At 42.5% G+C, this 18,841-nt stretch overlaps 1 protein-coding gene across 6 annotated transcripts in view; it reads right to left on the bottom strand.

The window, feature by feature from the left end:
- LOC129696489 (extracellular sulfatase Sulf-1-like) overlaps positions 1-18,841 on the bottom strand; it is a 448,145-nt gene that overhangs the window by 256,076 nt on the left and 173,228 nt on the right. For 4 of the 6 annotated variants that reach the window (XM_055634441.1, XM_055634443.1, XM_055634440.1 and 1 more), the window contains one exon: positions 13,813-13,887. The exons of the other annotated variants lie outside the window; for them this stretch is intronic. The gene's annotated coding sequence lies outside the window, so the exon portion shown is untranslated. The remainder of the gene's footprint in view (positions 1-13,812; positions 13,888-18,841) is intronic. 6 annotated transcript variants of the gene reach the window in all.

Below are 18,841 nucleotides of genomic sequence, written 5' to 3'. Positions count from 1 at the left end.
ATGTCTGTTGCCCTTTGTCCTTTGAGAAAATAGAATGCTATGTAAGATACGAGATGGGAATAACTGATCATCTGAAATAGCTAATTATGTGTTAAGTATTAGGTTGCATTGTGCCAAACCAGAAGATAAGTTTTGCTTATTTTTATTGGAGCAGTGCAAGAGATCAAAGACAAAGATCAAATGGAGAGTAGGGTGATTAGAGAGAAACACCATATTCTGGATAACGTGGATAGATTGAGGTTTTAGTTTCTTTTACAGATACAGGCCCTTCGGCCCGCCAAGTACGCGCCATCCAGCAATCCCCGCACACTAACACTATCCTTTACACACTAGGGACAATTTACAATTACACCAAGCCAATTGATCTACAAACCTGTGGAATGTGGAAGGAAACTGGAGATCTTGGAGAAAACCCACGCAGGGGTGTACAAACATCATACAGACAGCACCCGTGGTCGGAATCAAAAACCTGGGTCTCTGGCACTGTAAGGCAGCAACTCTACTGCTGCGCCAACTACTGCAAAACGGTTGCCTAATCTGCTTTTAGTTACCCCAGTATAGAGGAAACAACATTGTAATGTGGATACATGTGAGGTTATCCACTTTAGTGGATAAAACAGGAAGGCAGATTATTATCCGAATTGTGTCAGATTAGGAGAAGAGGAGGCGCAACGAGACTTGGGTGCGCTTGTACATGAATCACTGAAAGTAAGCATGCAGGTACAGCAGGTAGTGAAGAAAGCTAATGGCATGTTGGCCTTCATATCAAGAGGATTTGAGTTTAGGAGCAGGGAGGTCCTACTGCATTTGTAGAGGGCCCTAGTGAGACCACACCTGGAGTATTGTGTGCAATTTTTGTCTCCTAATTTGAGGAAGGACATTATTGCTATTGAGGGAGTGCAGTGTAGGTTCACCAGGTTAATTCCCGGGATGGCGGGACTGACATACGATGAAAGAGTCGGTCGACTGGGCTTGTATTCATTGGAATTTAGAAGGATGGGAGGATATCTTACAAAAACATATAACATTCTTCGAGGATTGAACAGGGTAGAAGATACAGGAAAAATGTTCCTGATGTTGGGGGAGTTATGAACCAGGGGTCACAGTTTAAGAATAAGGGGTAGGCCATTTAGCAATGAGATGAGGAAAAACGTTTTCACAGAGAGTTGTAAATCTGTGGAATTCTCTGCCACAGAAGGCAGTGGAAGTCAATTCACTGGATGTTTTCAAGAGAGAGTTAGATTCAGTTCTTAGGGCTAAGGGAATCAAGGGATATGGAGAAAAAGCTGTAATGGGGTACTGATTTTGGGTGATCATCCAAGATCATATTGAATGGCGGTGCTGGCTCGAATTGCTGAATGTCCTACTCCTGCACCTATTTTCTATGTTTCTACGTAAGCAGTGCATGAAGGACACTAGATTGTATGTGGTGTAGATAATTCACTGCTTCATCTGAAAGTGTGTTTGCATTCCCGCTTGTTGGAAAATTAAGAGGTGTTAGGGCAAATGTTGCATCCCTGGGAGAAGGCAACAGCTGAAGGAGGGTAGAAGTTAATGTAGATAGAAGAATGAACCAATGAACTGGAGAAGATACACTACTTTCGTAATGCTGCAGAAGCAAAGGAGAAGGTATGTCCCATGATGGAGACGGTTTTGGAGATTAAGGAGAATGATCTATTAGCTTTGAAACCTGTGGGATGGAGTGGAGTGGAGATGGGGAGCTTACTTTCGATGGGAAGACAGTCGGTTAGAGCAGAAGAGCAGGAATGAAGCTGCCAACTGGAGGAGAAGAAATCATGGTTGGAGGAGAAGAAATCATTGTGCAGCAGGAGACATCGTCAAATCAAATGGAATGGAGACAGATTAACTAGGAGAATATATATATATATATATATATATATATATACACATACATATATATATATATACACATACATATATATATATATACACATATATATATATATACATACATATATATATACATATATATATATATATATATATATATTATACACACACATGCGTACACGCACAAAAAAATCAATAATAGTGCAATAATAACAGTAGTCTATTTAGTTTGTTGCTTATTTGTCATAGAGTCATAGAGTGATACAGTGCAAATACAGACCCTTCGGCTCAACTTGCCCACACCGGCTAACAAGTCCCAGCTACACTAGACCCACCTGTCTGCGCTTGGTCCATATCCCTCCAAACTTGCCCTATCCATGTACCCGTCTAACTGTTTCTTAAACATTGGGATAGTCCCAGTCTCAACTACCTCCTGTGGCAGCTTGTTCCATACACCCACTACCCTTTGTGTGAAAAAGTTACCCCTCAGACTCCTATTCCTAATAGCCGAATGGCTGTGGGGAAGAAGCTTGTGATCGGTGGTCGGCAAAGTTCTGGAGTAGAGGGGTCTAGGAGTGCACGTTCATTGTTGCCTGAAACTGGTGTCACAGATAGATATTGTCAACATTTTGGCAATCAGGCAATTGACCCAAAACATCACCCATTCCTTCTCTCCAGAAATGCTGCCTGTCCCTCTGAGTTTTTTGTATTTTTAGTTTAAACCAGCATCTGCAGTTCCTTCCTACCTATTGAGTACAGTAGAAGATGGAAAGTTATGTTGCCATTTTACAGCACATTGGTGAGGCAGCAGTTGTAGTATTGTGTTTAGTTTTAGTCACTCAGCTATAGGAAGAATGCCATTAAGCTGGAAAGAGTGCAGAGAAGATTTACAGGGATGTTGCAAGGATTTGAGGGCTGGAGAGAGGTTGAGCTATGACAATAATCCTTCAAACGCAGGAAGGTGAGGGGTGATCTTAGAGAGGTGTATAAAAATGAGGAGAATAGATAAGGTGAATGCATAAAATCTTTTACCCAGGAAAGGGGAATCAAGAACCAAAGAACATAGGTTTAAGATGAGATGGGAAAGATTTAATAGGAACCCAAGGGGAAACCTTTTCACACAGAGTGGTGCCTATATGGAACAAGCTGCCGGATGAGGTAATCAAGGCAGCTATTATACCACCAATTAAAAGACATATGGACAGGTACATGGATAGGAAAGATTTAGAGGGACTTGGGCCTGTTTCTGTATAAGTTATTCCCTACGAGAATAAGTTCAGCCAGATGAAGGACAGTGGTGGTGGAGGGGGTTGACTCAGCCTCTGTTCAAATATGTGAAAGTCCCAAGGTTATTTTGATGTGGTATGATAGATTAGGTATCCATTGTAAATTTGGGCAAGGAAACTTTTTTAAAGTGATGGTTGGTGTCAGAGCAAAATGGCAGCAGGGGACAAGAACGGGCTGAAATCATAAATCCACTGCTCAGCTTATGGATCTTGGCAAGGATGTGAAAGCAGGGAGTTAGTGACAGACCAACAGGTTCTGGCATTGCCAGCAACTAACCACTTGGCAGAATGATCTGCAGAGGAAGTAAGCTGCTTGAAAACCCACGGTTTTATGGTGAGATCATGATGCAGGGGGAAACACGAGGAGGCAGCGGAGAACTGGCATTCAGCATCTGCACGCTACAGGTCAGTTTGCCAAACCACAATAGTACCACCCTTTGCAGCAGTTTGGTTAGCAACGTTGGGGTTGATCCGTAGTGGGAAGAGTGCAATGAGTTCAAAATGTGGCAAGTTGGACTGAATAAATAAGAGCAGTGAAATTGCCCAAAAAGTATTTAATTTGTTTTAGGCAGGAACACCTTATTCCTTGATTCACTGAACCTGCCAATAATTAAACCTCTGAAGAGATACCAGTCTTTGTTCCTGCATTAGATTCTGTAAACCATTTTTCATTGGGTTCCTAAATGACTCAGGTGGCAACATGCTGTGCAATGGTCAAGAGTATCCTGCATGCTACCCAATTGGTGATAAATTAGATATGCATGTTCCCGTTTAAGGCTATCCGTTTCTTTTTCCAAACTTTAGACCATCTAGCCTAATTTCTCCTTGGCTGTGTGGCTAATTTCCTTATGTGATTTTGAAACAGTTGGTTGTAAATTATACCTGTACATAAATGCAATTTGTCAGTTGAATGGATGTCTGAAAGCTATCTGACTATGAAAGGCATGGCAGTTGAGCTCTACTCTGTCCTTATTAAACACACAGAGAAAATTAAGAGAAAGTACTGACCACAATCAGCCTTCTAGAAAGGCTCCAACCTCTCTGAAGGAAAACTCCACTCTCACACTAAGTAAAATATATCCCCCAACCCTTCAATAACCTGATAACATTGAGGTTGCCCCAGTAATTCTAGTGGAACGCCAACAGCCCAATGGCAGAGATTACCTTTTCACATATGTTTACATATTTGTGAACTTTGTTAACTAAATTGCCTCAATAAAATGTGACCTTTAGGCCCCCGGCCCTTCCCCCCGCCACCTACCAAAGGATCATGCACCCTAGGTTGAGAACAACCAGCTTACAGAAAAGGCATCAACAGCCTCTGTTCCACATCAAACCCTACTACTAAATCAGAAGTGTTCAGAATAGAGCGGGGGTTAAAGACAGTATGAAACTATGGCCCGTGTTTTTTATTGGTTATGGTGACAAAATACTCGTGTTCATCATCATTACACTATGAAAATAGTAACAGAAAACAGTAACTGTGAAATTTCCATTCATGGGTAAACTTAGAAGCAATTCAGTATATTTCATTGGGTATTTCAGTCTATAAGAGATCTCAGTAAGTTTGCATCAGTGCCCAAAACCATAAATAATCAAAAGTCTACCTGGTAGGAAATGTATTTTTTGTAAGAGGATTGTAGTTCCTTCAAATGAATAATTCAAAATATATTCTCATCTTCATTTATCACACAATGTGGTGACTAATATGACTAATTAAAATTGTGCTTTTTATTGCTAGTAGATGCCCGTAAGTACTCTTCAGTATGGTTGGCTGCTCGAACAGCTTAATGATATCAATGGTACGAATAACCTATGGACACCTGAGAGCAAAGGAGATCAGAAAAGAGGAGACCTCACTGTCTTTTCGGATAGGCTTATTTGAGGCCAGTGATGAGCCCTGTTGCTACGTTACTGAGGATCAATCAGTTTACAAGGATGGATCTACACACGTGGAAAATGATTGAAGTTAATGTTACAGCAAATAGATAAAGGAGTCAAGGAAAATAGGGATTAGGTGAACATGTGGGTGAGCTAAAGGATCTTAATGAGTTATCGAGCAAACACAAAGAGCTACACGGCCTACTCTGGCTTCAATTTTTAATGTCTTAAATCTTAGAAAGGCAAGGCTACAGCATCTGACTCCACCTGACATTCAGCATCAATATCTGTTACTCAGCATCTCCCAGGTGGAGCACATCCACGTTGAAGTCTAGGACATACCTAGGAACAAATAAATTGGTAACTGATAGCCAGAGCCAGCATTAATTGGCCCATAGTAAACAGGTTACTGAGCTTCTTCAGGAAGAGGTGAGGTACATTCTGAAAGAGGAGATATTGGTATTGGATATGGCATTGCATAGCTCCATGCCACCCTACAATTATCATCTCATGCTTGATCATAATGCACCACTTGCTGCATGGGCTGGTTAGTTTTCTGCAGAGCTAATCAATTGAGGCATTTTTCACTGGATGCGCAATGCCTTCAATTTCACCACGACTATTTGGCATTAGGAATTGCTATTCCTTTTCTTCACTTGTCTCAAGTAGCCATTTTGGACATGGTGGCTGTAAAATAATAGTCCTTATGTACTGCCTCAGTGTAATCTTACACTCTTCTTACACTCTTGTACTGAAGGATGAATGTGCCTATGTTAGAAAAATGTTTACTGAACTGTAAGCAAAAATAGAAATGTCACTGTACCCAGGTAAATGTGATTAAAAAAAGTATCATTGAACCATTGAAGGAAAATTCCTTTGGTTCCTGGACACGAATCTTTGATATAGAGTTCGGAAAGTACCATAGATTATGTCAATGGCTCCTTGCGACATCGGGATTCCCCCTAAACTGGAAAATTCCCATTACGCTCATTCTCTACACAAGAAAAAGGAAATGAGCAGAGTTCAATTAGTGCAGACAACGTCTATAAAACCCCATGATACAGTCACATACTGTAAATCTCCACAGTTTTCATTTTTGCTTTAAATTTCCAGTATTATTATTTTTTTGTAATTTGTACAAAATATTTGACCACAATTTTTATTGTACTGTAAGTGGGTTGCCTGAATCTTTAGATTATGCACACCATAATAAAAAAAAGGTTTTGCTCTTATCAAAACTGGATGGTAAGAGGTGTTACTATAGATTGTGACTTCAACTATCGGTGATTACTGTCCAAAAAACAAAGCATAAAAAGTCAACATCTAACCAGACGCCATCTGATTTAAAACCAGGTACTGTGGTTATCACCACCAGGCAGGAATCAAACAGTATATATGTTTCCCTTAACAACAGCTGGGTAACAGCTGCAAGTACCACCTGACACTGTAGCAATGTAACCAAATAAGATCTTGCAGACATTGAAAATTCCACTAACCATGAATGTAAGCTGTGGTTTGAAAGAATCCTGCTCCTTCTTTAATATAAAAAGGAAATTACTGGTAGGTTTGACTTAAAAGGGTCTGCTTATTTAAATTAGTAGCACGTTAAGCCACAGTTTATTTGAAGCTTCACTTTTAACACACCAACATCACAACAGGGTTGTAATCATATTTTGGTTCTGGCATTCATTTGTTATCCCAAGAATATTAATTTACCTAAAGACCAGAAGAAAATCAGCTCTGTCTGCATTATTACAACGTGCTTGACAATGTATCCATAACTTACAATTTAAATGATTTAACTTTTATTTTAAAGCGAGTCATCCAGTAAAGTGGAACATTAAATAACTATCTGACACCTGGAGACTATTATTAACACAAGTAGTTTGTTTCACTGGAGAAAAAAAGTTTAAGATTGTTTTTGCTAAAACCCTGCACTTGAAGTTAATGATAGTTTGTCCTATTTTTTGATTTTTAAAGAATGCAAGGCCCTCCCTTGCATCTTGATGCTGTACCATGCAAACAGATTAGGTTCTGCAAATAGACTTCCACCAACATGTCTCCTGCTGCACTAGAGGACCAAACACCCTCGAGCACTGCTACACCACCATTAAGAATGCCTATCGCTCTATCCCTCGCCCTCACTTCGGTAAATCCGACCATACCGCAGTGCTGCTTCTTTCAGGACTGTTTGGAGTCTGTAGACTGGGCAATGTTCCAAGACTCAGCAACAGACCTGAACGAATACGCCACAGTCATTACAGACTTCATAAAGAAATGTGTGGAGGACTGCATCCCTACAAAAATCTTCCGAGTGTTTCCGAATCAGAATCCTTGGATGAACTTTGAGATCTGCGCTCTTCTGAAGACCAGACACCGGGCATTCATGTCTGATGATACAGTGGTCTACAAGAAGTCCAGATACCACCTTGGTAAGGCCATCAAAAAGGCCAAAAGGGACCTGCTCCAAGCTGGAGGATGAGTCAGATGTTCGGCAGCTGTGGCGGGGCCTGAATGCAATCACCTCCAACAAGGCGAAATCAAGAGGTCGCTCGAATGTCGGAGAAACATCACTCCCTGACGAGCTCAATGCGTTTTACGCACGCTTTGATAGGGAGAACACCGATGTGCCTTCTCGAGCCCCCATTCGCTGGGATGGTATTTCAGTCTCAGTCACAGAGGCCGACGGCAGAAAAACCTTCAGAGGGTGAACCCTCGAAAAGCGCCTGGACCTGATGGTATACCCGGTCGTGTTCTAAAAACCTGTGCAGAGCAACTGGCTGGAATTTTCAACCTCTCACTTCTGAGGTCTGAGGTTCCCACCTGCTTTAAAAGGCATCAATTATACTGGTGCCCAAGAAGAGCAAGGTGACGTGCCTCAACGACTATCGACCAGAGGCACTAATGTCGGTGGTGATCAAGTGCTTTGAGAGGTTGATTATGGCGCAAATCAACTCCTACCTCGACAAAAACCTGGACCCACTGCAGTTCACTTACCACCACAACAGATCAATGGTGGATGCGATCTCGCTGGCTCTCCACTCCGCTCTGGACCACTTGGACAATAAAAACTCATATGTCAGGCTGTTATTCATTGATTACAGCTCGGCATTTAATACAATCATCCCCTCCAAGCTGGTTACCAAGCTCTCAGATCTGGGTCTCCGCGCATCCCTCTGCAATTGGATCCTCGACTTCCTCATTCACAGACCACAGACTGTTCGTATTGGTGGAAATGTGTCAGCCTCGATAACTATCAGTCCGAGAGCACCTCAAGGCTGCGTGCTCAGCCCCCTGTTGTACTCACTCTATACTCATGACTGCATAGTACGAACTACATCATCAAGTTCGCTGACGACACCACAGTTGTGTGATGTATCACTGATGGGGACGAGTCAGAGTATAGAAGAGAGATCGACCGACTGACCAAATGGTGCCAGCACAAATAACCTGGCTCTCAACATCAGCAAAACCAAGGAACTGATTGTGGACTTTGGTAGGGGTAGGATGGGGATCCAAAGTTCCATTTATATAAACGGGTCGATGGTTGAAAGGGTCAAGAGCTTCAAATTCCTGGGCGTGCATATTTCTGAAGATCTCTCCTGGACCGAGAACACTAATGCAATTATAAAGAAAGCACATCAGCGTCTCTACTTCCTGAGAAGATTATGGAGAGTTGGTATGTCAAGGAGGACTCTCTCTAACTTCTACAGGTGCACAGTAGAGAGCATGCTGACCGGTTGCATCATGGCTTGATTCGGCAACTTGAGCGCCCATGAGCGGAAAAGACTACAAAAAGTAGTAAACACTGCCCAGTCCATCATCGGCTCTGATCTCCCTACCATCGAGGAGCTCTATCGCAGTCGCTGCCTCAAAAAGGCTGGCAGCATCATCAAGGACCCACATCATCCTGGCCACCTGGGCCGGATTTAGATGAAGAGAGGCCTAGGCTATTCCACTTGTGTGGCCCCTCCCAATCCCCCACCCCCACGACGAGAGGAAGATGGAAGAGTCCATCAGATTATATGCAGCCGAGTGTGGACAATGAGATAAGTGCCGGAAAGCTGCGCTTTTTATTTATTGCCAGTGCTAGTGTCGAGTTATCGGCTTAAAACACTATTATTCTGAAATGGAGGGCAAGGAAAATTACTGAAGTGTTGTTTAGAGACTACAATGCGTTGTGACAGCATATGTAAGAAAGCTGTATGACAGTGACAAAAATATTATATGCCAGTCCCGTACAAAGCTTTTCAAAAAGGAGGGCGGCATGGCAAGATTACAAACATTTTATGTGAAATAAGTGCACGCAGCGCATATCACAAGCGTGAAGCTGAATGACCCTTGCGGCCGGGGTCCAGGGCCCGCTTAAGGGTCCTTGAAGCTCTGGGACTTTAGATGCTCTGAGCCTGGTGCATTCTGAGCCTTATTTTGGAGCATTTTTTGACCAAATGTATGACCAATATTTCAGAAATAATTTTGGTTGAGTCAAGAGTAATGAGTGGTTGGAATGATATGATTGGGGTCATTGTTGTATACATGTTTTTAAATCAAGAATTGAAGCTGTCCTAGTTTTAATAATCAAGTTGTACTGTAAAATGTTATGTAAAATGTTATAAAGGAGCATGCAAACACTGCAAATAAAATACTGTAAGATTTTGCAGTAAACATTAGAAAATGTTTTGTGTGTTGATTTGATTGCCTGTTACTTGACTGTGTTAGACTGTGTTAGTGTGTGTAAATTAAATTATGTGTGTGTGTAAATTAAAAATATGACGCAAAATGAAAGTCACAAACTATGGAATTCATATTTTTCAGTATTGTTAGCAAGGAAAACAAAGCAGTTCCAATTGTTTGATATTATTCATATGGAGGAGAAAATATAATTGCTCTAAAACCTACCTTAATTTTGCAATCTCTCTAAAGATAATCCCCCTTTCCCTCTCTCCCCCCCCCCTCTCCCTCTCTCTGTATGTCTCTCCCTGTCCCTCTCTCTCTCTCTCTCTCTCTCTCTCTCTCTCTCTCTCTCTCTCTCTCCCCTCTCTCTCTCTCCCCCCCTCTCTCTTTATTCCCCCCTCTCTCTCTCTCTGCCTCTCTCTCTCCCTCCTCTTCTCTCTCTATTCTCCTCTCTCTCTCTCTCCCCCTCTCCCTCCTCTCTCTATCCCCCCCTCTGTCTCTCAACCCCCTTTTCCCTCTCTCACATCTCCCCCCCCCCTCCTCTCTCTCTCTCTCTCTCTCTCTCTCTCTCTCTCACATCCCCCCTCTCTCTCTCCCTCCCACGCAGTGAGGCTCCGACTCTGCTCCGCAGACACTGCAGCCCCCCCCCCTGGCCCGGAGAAACGGGCACTCCTGCAACGCAATATTCCACTACTTACCTGGAGTAGACGCGGGGCATCGTGTGATTGTGTGGAGTGCAAATGGAGATTTTAACCCGCCCGAGCTCACTGCGCACACGTGGAGAGACAGCATCATTTTGCTTTGCTACTGTGTCACCGGCTTCCCCCAACTGCGCAGGCACGGATGGTCACAATTTTTTCCCCCAAAACTTCCCGCTTGCCGGAACCAGAATTTCGGGTAATTTCCATCAAAGTGGAAATGCTGATAGCGCTCCAATTTTTTTTTCTCTGGATTTATTTTACTCTGGGAAAAACACCTTGGCCGGAGGCCCCCTAGATTTTGAGACCCTAGGCTTCAGCCTATGAAGCCTATAGGTGAATCCAGTCCTGCCGAGGCCCCCCTAGATCTCGAGGCCCTAAGCTTAAGCTTGTGAAGTTTATACGTAAAGCCAGCCCTGCTGGCCACACACTCACCTTCCCTCTACCTTCAGGTAGAAGGTACAGGAGCCCGAAGACTGCAACGTCCAGGTTCAGAAATAGCTGCTTCCCCATACCCATCAGGCTATTAAACTCAAATGAAACAAAACTCTGAATATTAATATACCATTATCTGTTTATTTGCACCATATCTGTTTATTTATTCATTTGTGTATATATTTATATAATGGTACTAGACTAAATGCGACCTGTTGGGTCCCAGCATCACATGGGAGGGCTGGTCCCCCAACACAATATTCCACCTCTCCACCAATTCCAATATTCGTGGCCAGTGGTGGGGGCTTTCTGGAGCACTAGTATGGGTGTTGTGGGCGGAAGGGACTGGTTTACAGATGGTTAGTATGGATATTGTGAGCCGAATGGATTCTTGGACTGGCGGCTCAGTCACTAAAGCCTGGCATCTCACTCACTCATGGCTGGTGGGCTGGCAGTTGACTCACGGCTATTCCTCGCAATTCCATTTCAAGCAGGGTGCATGGTCACCAAATTCAAGTGCAGTTGCTTACCACTTCAAGCAGGGTGCAAGGCTACCAAATTCAAGTGCAGTTTCATACCATTTCAAACAGGGTGCAAGGCCACAAAAGACAGTGAGTCGTGACCTCTCCCTCCTCCATCTTGCAGAGACTGAGCCACGCCTACACTTCAGGGTTTTAAAGACCCTCCCCCATCCCACCAGAAGGGGCGTGACCTTCATGGCGTGATTGACAGGAAAGAGAATCTCAACATTTTTTAAACACTAATAACTCTTTTATTTTTCATCGATGGGAAAAATCCTCGGCACCTGATGAGCGGAGGGGGACTCTGAGTAAGATGGTCTAAAATCACAGCCGTACGTGGTAGTGTTTTTTCTAAAATCAATATAAAGCGCAAACAGGAAGTGGTCAAGATTAGACTTTTAATTATATAGAAGGCAAGGCGACTTTAATTAGGCAAGGCGACATTAATTGGGCATGGGAAATTTAATTAGGCAAGGCAACTTTAATTAGAAACAAACACAGCTTTAGCATTTCCAAACCAAAGGCAACACAGCTTTAGCATTTCCAAACCAAAGGCAACACAGCTTTAGCATTTCCAAATGAAAGGCAACATCTTTAGCATTTCCAAACCAAAGACAACACAGCTTTCGCATTTCCAAACCAAAGGCAACACAGCTTTAGCATTTCCAAACTATATTTTCAGACCACATTAAGGGCACTGATAGGTCAGTAAAAGCACTCACAGTTTAGTAGACATGTGTTCAGTGTTATTCACAGCTCTGACTGAGAGACATGACCCTCTCACTTCCCCCATCTTGCAGAGACTGACTGAAGAACTCAATACTTCCGGGTTTTATAGACTTATCTCTCTCCTGAAGGGGCGTGGCCTTCAGGAGAGAGAATCTCAACATTTTTTAAACACTAATAACTCTTTTATTTTTCATTGATGGGAAAAATCCTCTTGTCCTGCGCAGCGGAGAGGGACTCTGAGTATGATGGCCAAAAATCACAGCCGTAAGTGGCAGCGCCTTTTCAAAAATCAATATACAGAACAGGAAGTGCTCAAGATCGGACTTTTAGTAATATAGATATGGACACACTGATCTGTTCTGTATTCATGCCTACTATATTCTGTTGTGCTGAAGCAAAGTAAGAATTTCATTTGTCCTATCTGGGACACATGACAATAAACTCTCTTGAATACACTTGTTATCAAGCAGTTTCTTGACACGTTCAATGAGAAGGAATGGCTTCCAAGTGGTCAATTTGGGAAAGTCTGTGCTATTTCTTAAAGATTGGGAACAAAGCCACAAGGAAGTAGAGTGCAGGAAAGAGGAATTGGAAGTCAAACCAATTCCTCTCCAAGAACACTGATTCATTAACTGATCACTGCTTTAATGTTTCCAGACAGAAATACAACCAATGGCTCATCTGTTAAAGCCAGGAATCCCCTCTAGCTTGGCTAGAGGGGATTCTGTAGGTTTCTGTAGGTATAATAGTCTTGTTCAAGATGTCAGGACTTGTACAATTGGTTTTAGCATTTTTTAATAATGCTGTTTTAATTTGATTCCCTCAGTGGACCGTCAAATGGCATTTATCCTACTAAATGCACTTTGCTTATCACTGTGGTAGATAGAAATGGTTAGCTATAACTGTTGGCATGGTAGATGGCATTCAGGCCAAATGTGCAGGAACCCAAGTAATTTTTTTAAATATATAAACTGAAAGCAGAATTGTTCACTCTCATCTTGTCCAATTTGTCACTGGCAGAGTTACAATGGATTACATCCACACAAATTAGAATTCATAACAGTATAACACAGTAACAGGCCCTTCAGTCCACAATGTCTGTGCTGAACATGATGCCAAGTAACACCAATCTCCTCTGCTTGCACGTGATCCATATTCCTCCATTTCCTGGCTCTCTAAAAACCTTTTAAATGCCACTATTGTATCTGCCTGCACCACCACTCCTGGCAGCACGTTCCAGGCACCATCACACTCTGTGTAAAGAAAAACTTGCCCAGCACATCTCCTTTAAACTTTGCTTATCCCACCTTAAAGTTATGCTCTTCAGTATTTGACATTTCCACCTTGGGAGAGAGGTTCTGACCATATAACCTATCAGTGCCTCTCTTAATTTTACAGAATGCTGTCATGTCTCCCCTCAGCCTCCAATTATGATTGCATAAGAATAGCAGACTAATATTATGCAATATGCAATTGTAACACAATTGACAGAAAGTAACTTCATTTCAAAAACATAAAACTGAAAAAGTAATTGGCTGGAAGAAATTAAACAGCCAAGCAGCATTTATAAAAAAATAAACCAGTTAATGGCTTGAGTCAGTGACCCTAACTCCATTCTGTTTTTGTTACATTTCAGATGTACTTCAATGGCAGCTGAATACCTTTGGACATTTTGACTTTAAGTTTATGTAAATGCAAGTCTTCACATTATTTGTACTGGATTCATAAAATACTCACGTAATCCCCATCCAACTTTGTTTTATCACTTCGGAGGGAGGACGTAAGTTGTACACAGCCTCTTCTGGAGTGTTACTGTGGATTGCAGAGTGATCAATTATTCTCCTCAATTTTTCAATCTTTAAACATTTTAGTTATTTAACCCTCCACTTCAACTATCTGGAGACAGATGTTTCCTTTCCATTGCTCTAGTTACTTAAGTTTTCTTCCGACCATATACTCTCGCATTTCTTACACAATGCCAATGGCAGTGAAGAAAAATGTTGGTCAAAGACTTTGTTACATTCATGGAGTTTCCTACAACTTATGATTGAAGTAGAAAATTTGGTCCAAAGTTTCTTTGGCTGTACATATCTTACAGGAAATGAGAAACAGAGTAAATACTTCAGTTTATTAATATTTCATCATCAGGTTTCTCATGAAAAGTCATCAGTCTACAATATTAATTCTGTTTCTTTCTCCACAGATGCTGCAACCTCCTGAGTACGCCCAGCACTTTTTATGAGTCATAGAGCATAGAGCCCAGAAACATTCCTGTCAGCCCATTGTGGAGCCCCAAACTACCGTGCCGATCTGCACTGATCCCATTAATCGGCACTTGAAGTGTAGCCTTCTATGGCTTGGCGATCTGTGCTTGTCTAAATATTTGTTACATGTTGAGAGGGTAAATGCCTCCACCACCCCCTCATGCAGCGACTTCCAGATTCCAATGACTTCTAAGCCTGGTTTTAGAACCCTCTGCCACGAGGAAAATTTCCTACCATCTACCCCATCCATGCCCCTCATGATATTTGTATACCTTTACCAAATTACTCCTCGGTCAAGAAAAACAAACACAGCATATCCATCTATCCGGAGGCAACGTCCTACTGAATCTTCTCTGCCCCCTCTCCAGTGCAATTACATACTCCTACCGTGAAGCAACCCAAACTGTACACCACACTCCAGCTGTGGGCAAACCAATGTTTTATTTAGTTGTACAGCAATAAACCATATAACAATTACACCATCTTGACCCTTCTAGTCCGTGTCGAACACGTATTCTCCCCTAGTCCCATACACCTGCGTTCAGACCATAACCCTCCATACCTTTCCCGTCCATATAACTATCCAATTTATTTTTAAATGATAAAAACGAACCTGCCTCCACCACCTTCACTGGAAGCTCATTCCACACAGCCACCACTCTCTGAGTAAAGAAGTTCCCCCCTCATGTTACCCCTAAACTTCTGTCCCTTAATTCTCACAGTCATGTCCCCTTGTTTGAATCTTCCCTACTCTCAGTGGGAAAAGCTTATCCACGTCAACTCTGTCTATCCCTCTCATCATTTTAAAGACCTCTATCATGTCCCCCCTTAACCTTCAGCGCTCCAAAGAATAAAGCCCTAACTTGTTCAACCTTTCTCTGTAACTTAGTTGCTGAAACCCAGGCAACATTCTAGTAAATCTCCTCTGTACTCTCTCTATTTTGTTGACATCCTTCCTATAATTAGGCAACCAAAATTGTACACCATACTCCAAAATTGGCCTCACCAATGCCTTGTACAATTTTAACATTACATCCCAACTTCTATACTCAATGCTCTGATTTATAAAGGCCAGCACACCAAAAGCTTTCTTTACCACCCTATCTACATGAGATTCCACTTTCAGGGAACTGTGCACAGTTATTCCCAGATCCCTCTCTTCACCTGCATTCTTCAATTCCCTACCATTTACCATGTACGTCCTATTTTGATTTGTCCTGCCAAGATGCAGCACCTCACACTTATCAGCATTAAACTCCATCTGCCATCTTTCAGCCCACTCTTCCAACTGGCATAAATCTCTCTGTAGACTTTGAAAATTTACTTCATTATCCACAACCCCACCTATCTTAGTATCATCTGCATACTTACTTATCCAATTTACCACACCATCATCCAGATCATTGATGTACATGACAAACAATCCCTGTGGCACCCCACTAGTCACTGGCCTCCAACCCGACAAACAACCATCCACCATTACCCTCTGGCTTCTCCCATTCAGCCACTGTGGAATCCATCTTGCTACTGCTCCATTAATCCCCAACCATTGAACTTTCTTAACCAACCTTCCATGAGGAACCTTGTCAAAGGCCTTACTAAAGTCCATGTATACAACATCCACTGCTTTACCCTCATCAATTTCCCGAGTAACCTCTTCAAAAAATTCAAGAAGATTAGTCAAACATGACCTTCCAGGCACAAATCCATGTTGACTGTTCCTAATCAGACCCTGTTTATCCAGATGTTTATATATATTATCTCTAAGTATCCTTTCCATTAATTTGTCCACCACTGACGTCAAACTAACAGGTCTATAATTGCTAGGTTTACTCTTAACCCCCCTTTTAAACAACGGAACAACATGCGCAGTACGCCAATCCTCCGGCACTATTCCCGTTTCTAATGACATTTGAAATATTTCTGTCATAGCCCCTGCTATTTCTACACTAACTTCCCTCAATGTCCTAGGGAATATCCTGTCCGGACCTGGAGATTTATCCACTTTTATATTTCTCAAAAGTGTCAGTACTTCCTCTTCTTTGATCCTCATAGTTTTCATAGCTACTCTACTTGTTTCCCTTACCTCACATAATTCAATATCCTTCTCCTTGGTGAATACCGAAGAAAGGAAATTGTTCAATATCTCCCCCATCTCTTTTGGCTCTGCAGATAGCTGTCCACCCTGACTCTCTAATGGACCAACTTTATCCCTCGTTAACCCTCAATCTCCCTGTTCTTATATTCTCTGCTTCGGCTAACGAAAGCTAATACCTCATATACTTTCTTCACCACGATCTACTTGTGCTGCTAACTTCTGGGATCTTTGGACTTGTACCTTGAGATCCCTCTCTTCCTTAATTGCCTCTGGGCCCTACAACCCATATGTATGTCCTACCTAGTCATCCTTAAGTGCATCACGTCACGTGTTTCAGGAGTTTTTCATCTGCTAAATGGAATATGTACACCACCACTTCTCTCCCAACCCTCTCTCCACTTCTTCCTTTGTGATTACCCTGCTCCCCAACAATCTAAGGCTACCTAAACCTCCTCCCCTCAATACTCTGTTTGAAACAAGCTTGGGCTATCTCAACCCTCCTACTAGCTGATGCAATAGTAAGTTTCCAGGACAAATCTACCCAGCAGGGAATTGATCATCAGTCTCAGAGAGGACAGCGAGATGCCTTTTACAGTGAAATAATACAGTTTTTGAAAGTTGGGAATCCCTGTGAGATTTGTTTAAAGTGCGTTATTTGATACAATGAAAGGAGTTTGGGATATACTGGTCCATGATATACAGCGTAACAGCAGAGAAGTGCCATAATTCTACAATTCATTTCAATTCTAGGAAGACTGAGAATTATTTTTTTTAAAGAAACTTTAAACTGCTGGCCCTGATACTTACAAGAGGCATGTTTGGAATGTGAGTAGGAGTGGGTGGTGGGGGAGGAGTTGTGGGCAGGAAACTGATCAGTGCTTGTGAAGGTATATTCAGAATTCAGTTTGCGTCGAGCCAAGAAAAGTTTGCACAGAAATGTATTTGCCCACAGACCCAAGGCATTGAAGGCCACTGACCAGATCTTGTGCAGTCAGCCTGCCTTCCCTTGGAAAGGTAATCTGGAATCACGGGGTCATGGGTTACAGGGGCCTGGGGTTGGGGCAGAGATCAGAAAGGATCTCAAGGTCTGTAATTTGGTAATGGACTTTGCGTGAGTCTCAGGTGCCAGAATCAGGGAGGGAGTGTGTTAGCGGATGAGGTGACAAGTTGCTATTTGGGGGTGGGGGTAGAATGAGCGTTGGAACAATAGGATCGATGGTTGGAAGCTACATTCAGGGGTTGTGTGATCTCAGATTGGGTCAGGCTTGTTGGCACATGGATAGGTAGATGTGCAGGGCTATTGGTTCACAGATTAGTGGTTGCGAGAGATTTCCCATGGGTTAAGTGCTCTGATTGGGAGCGGGGAGGGGAGGGCTGCTTTGGGATTTTGGGGGTGGTAGATTCCCCAAGCAGAGCTGAGTGGACCTCAGTCGTAATTCGTCCTAACCGGAGTTGGTACCCAACACCTGATCTGCTCTGAGTGATGGCCCTCACTTTCAAGCAAGCCTCATGAGTGTTGTGAAAGTCTGAGTTATCCATACATCGTGCAGCCACAGCCGAGTGAAAATTATGGAGCAGAGACGGGACAAAAACGCATCGTAGCTCCTCCATGCATCAGATATGTACAGAGGGTCCAACACAAAAATTGCAGACATTGCACAAATTACATAAGAGTTCCGTCTTTCCAAATTTTGTTTGATCTTTCATTGAAACTGGATCATGTAACATGTACATCTGGTTTTTAGACACACATCCTTTAAAATGATTCTGCAGATTTCCTGCACAAAGCCAGCCTGATGGATAGAACTGACCTACGGGCGGGAAAGCTTGCTGAACAGAACAACACAACCCAAGGTGGGAAGAGGTGGAATGCCGGGTGTGACCTCAGCTTGATGGTGGGGAGGGGTAGACAGAAAGAATACTCACAAGGGGGTGATAGTGGTGGTCTGGGGGAAAGGTGGTGGCGTTACATCCTGATACTCTCCCAGCGCTCTGTATCTTAATGCACGTTAACACTCAAAGCTGTGGCTTTCATTATGTTTATTTTCAGACTAAATATTATGTGCTGTCAAGGTATAGAATGTGTTTTCTGCACAGAAAAATAAGCATCTGTGAATGATATAGTTGTACCAAAAGTAGACATACACATAAATACACATATGCCTACACCAAGTTCGGTCCCTTTTCATTCTTAAAATTCAGAAAACTCTTAAATTTTTTGTATGCTCTCTCAAAACTTTTAACCAGGATTTCAAAACTTCTTATCACTTGGAAAGAAAGATATTAAGTGATGGAGCCCAGAGTGACAACAAAGCAAATTTTTGATGTCCTCTGATTCCAATCCATGGAAGTTTACCGGGGCTCCAAAATCTCTCTTGTAGAGTTGTTCCCGAGGCTAGTCCTT

The sequence above is a fragment of the Leucoraja erinacea genome, chromosome 4 (genome assembly GCF_028641065.1).
Source record: "Leucoraja erinacea ecotype New England chromosome 4, Leri_hhj_1, whole genome shotgun sequence".
Lineage (NCBI taxonomy): Eukaryota > Metazoa > Chordata > Chondrichthyes > Rajiformes > Rajidae > Leucoraja > Leucoraja erinaceus.
Note: the sequence above shows the minus strand (reverse complement) of the source record. Positions and strands in the feature narration are given on the sequence as shown.